Source organism: Phalaenopsis equestris, unplaced genomic scaffold, assembly GCF_001263595.1.
Source record: "Phalaenopsis equestris unplaced genomic scaffold, ASM126359v1 Scaffold000840, whole genome shotgun sequence".
In the NCBI taxonomy this organism is placed as follows: domain Eukaryota; kingdom Viridiplantae; phylum Streptophyta; class Magnoliopsida; order Asparagales; family Orchidaceae; genus Phalaenopsis; species Phalaenopsis equestris.
In genome coordinates this window covers 3,455,137-3,458,425 of record NW_018165280.1, presented here as the reverse complement: position 1 = coordinate 3,458,425, position 3,289 = coordinate 3,455,137, and positions in this window count along the sequence as shown.

The window sequence follows — 3,289 nt, the reverse complement described above, 5'->3', positions numbered from 1 at the left end:
CTATAAAAAATTGAAATAAAGACGACCATATGCTGTAATTACTGTCAAAAGTAGGTGCAGGAAGGGTACATAGGTCCCTTCTGTCTGTGCATGGGGACAAAATACAGCAGGAGCCACGTAGACTGCGCTGGAGGTCCATGGGACACTACAACAATTATCTTCATTGACCTTCCCACTACCTATCATGATTCCATGTGATTATATATATATAAATAAAGAAAAATTATTTTTTATATATTGATATTCTTAAAATATATGTTGAAAATAGATATTTTATTTTTTTCTCAAAGGAATGGCGAAAGGCTAGTCTCGATCATCACTAAATGTGTTAAATATTCGAGTATCATATCCTACACATAGGAGGATTCGAACCTGTGACCTATGGAGACTTACGACCTTCAGAGAGGCTGCTCTGCCAACAAGCCATGGTACGCGCACGAGGTTGAAAATAGATATGATCTATGGTATATTGAGTTCAAATTTTCAAAGATGTGAGCATCAATCATTATGGTTGCAAGCATGAATGTTCTCTCAATAGATGATTCTGAGATAATTGTGATGTTTATTATGTAGAATCATTCAAATAATTGAAAATTAAATGCATGTGTTCATGCAATATATTATCTAGATTTCATGTGATATGATTGTGTTGTGTGAAATGTTGGCACATAGACATGGTTGGGCAGGCTTATCCATAGTTTATTTCTTGTGCCTGTGAAGTGGAGGACAATGCCCACATGCTGAGATGAGAATTGGAAATTTTCAATTCGGAATTCAACCACAAATCAAAGAAAAGTGGGAAATTTTCGCCTTAAATTATACTAATTTATTTGATTGATTTGACAATGTGAATGAAATGAATGAAATTGAAATTTGAAAGTAATTTTCTACTTGTCTGTTTTCTTAAAGATGTTTTATGAAGAACTAAATTATTATGATATTGATTGATCATTAAGAAAATTGGAAAAAAAACATTAGTTTTATTGTGAAGAATGAATTCTAATGAGCCACAAAGAAAAGAGGTTAACTCGAGCCTAATTTGATTTCGTTGTAATCAAACTCGTATTTTATCGTGCTAGATTAACCATCTAATGGGCGCTAAAAAAGACATGGTATTCAGATGCATGAATCAACTGGGGAGATCAGTTAAATTCATAAATATGAATTGCCCTAAATAGGTGTGTTGGTTTAGAAGTATCTTATATTGATGTATTTCAAATTATTTATAGTACTAAATTATTGTTGTATCTATTGATTATATATAAAATAGTATAAATTTGTTATAATGTTAATTCCTATACTTTTTTATCTTAAAAAAATAATCTAAAAATTTTAATATAGTAATGAATTAGAAACATTTTAATAAAATTAAAATAATTTCATGATTATGATGAATCTTATTTTGGCACCAAGTTAGCATGGAGTATGTGCCTTTCTTATTTTGGACCGACTTGATTGAGCTAATAAAATAGGTGACTCAACAAATCTAACTAGCCCTATGTTCCTTTTTATTTTATGATACATGATCAAGAGATTTGCAATGAAGAAAAAGATCAATGAAGAAGATGAAGAATGAGAGAAGAAAAAAAAATGATGGAATGGAAAATATAAAGAATTTTAGAGCCAAGTTGAAGCCAGCTTTTACTAATGAGGGCTAGAGGAAAAATGTATGTGGTATTAAAAGAGAATTGTTGAAGAAGCTGTGAAAACAAAACCAACTAATTCTAGAATAGTTGATGTCCCTAAAAAAGGTGAGCGAAAAGAAAAAGAAAATCATTTGGAAATATTATAATTTTCATTCTTATTTAAGTAATTGGTTCTTTAATCATTATGTTAATTTATGGCAGAGGGCTTCATCTATGTATTGTCCTTTTGGGAGAAAACTGGTTAGAATTGCTATTAAATTTCGGTATTCTCTAAGTTTTCATGTTACTAATAATTGCAATTTGTCTTTTTATTTTGATCATTTGTATGAGTGGGTTTCTCTTATAGAGAAATTTTGTGTTTCTATAATTAATTGGTTTAAGTTTCCTCTCAAATTTAAACTTAAGATATTGTTTAAAATAATTGTTAAAATTGGCCTCTTAATCACCAAGCTCCTAGTTTTTGTATTGATGCCCTTTTCTCATAAAGATTTTTATTTTTCTTTTTATGCCACTTACGCTCAGGTAAATTGGTTTTAGTTTGTCTAGTTTAAAGGTTTCTCTTTGAAGTATTCTATTCATGTTTGGAAGATTATTATTAAAAGACAAAAAGTTGCGATATTTTAACTTTAAGGGGTATGCATATTAATTTAAATTATGTTTTATATTTAAATGATTTTAGATCTCATGATCATCTCTTTAATGAATTTCATTTTTCACATATACTTCTCAAAAGGTGTATTTATATTGGCAATTATTTCACTATGCCTTGTAATATTTTCCAAGTTATTTATCATTTTGATACCTTATCTTACAAAATTTCTGAATTATTCTATCTATTGGCTTTACAAGTGATTGCTTATGTGATTTAGTATGAGGAGAATGTTATGATTTTCAGAAGTAGGAACTCAACTGTTGATTTTAATATTCATCATACTTTTTGGTAGATCACTTATAAGAGCGGGAAATGAAAATTCAAAAATTCAATTCCTTCTAACATTGCTCAATTTTATAAACTTTAATTCGTGCATTTTTTTCTGGTTTTTTTACTGATATGCTCTCTTGTGTCTCTGGTTTCGGTGGTTGCTGGTTTTCTAATTTGTTTTTGAAGGTTTGGCTTAAATTTGTGATCACTTGATTTTGGTTGAATCATGTGATTTGGTTTTTGGTTTTGTTTTATCAAAATTCAACCATGTGTTGAATATATTCTTATATATTTAATGTGTTATGATGGAATTTTAATAATTATATGTAGAACCTTTTGTATTTGTTTGGTTTCTTAAGGATTTGTTTGAATTTGTCTTTTACTTGGTCTTGGCTTAATCATGTGATTTGGTTTTGTTTAAAAAAAATCAACCATGTGTTCAATATATTCTTATATATTTAATTTGGATGGAGTTTTAATGATCTTATGCTTAGACTTCTGTATCTTGCCAATTTTTTTATAGTTTTAGAATGTGTTGTTTTCTCGAATTCATTGGTGGTCCGGCTTCACTTCACCTGTTTTTTTTATTTTTTTTTTGTACCTGATCTTAGCTTATGGTTGTGATTGGTATATTTTATTTTTATCGTCGAACATTGGCTATTTGTTGTTATTGGTATTGATCTATGATGATATCCAATATATATTTATATTAAATATATTT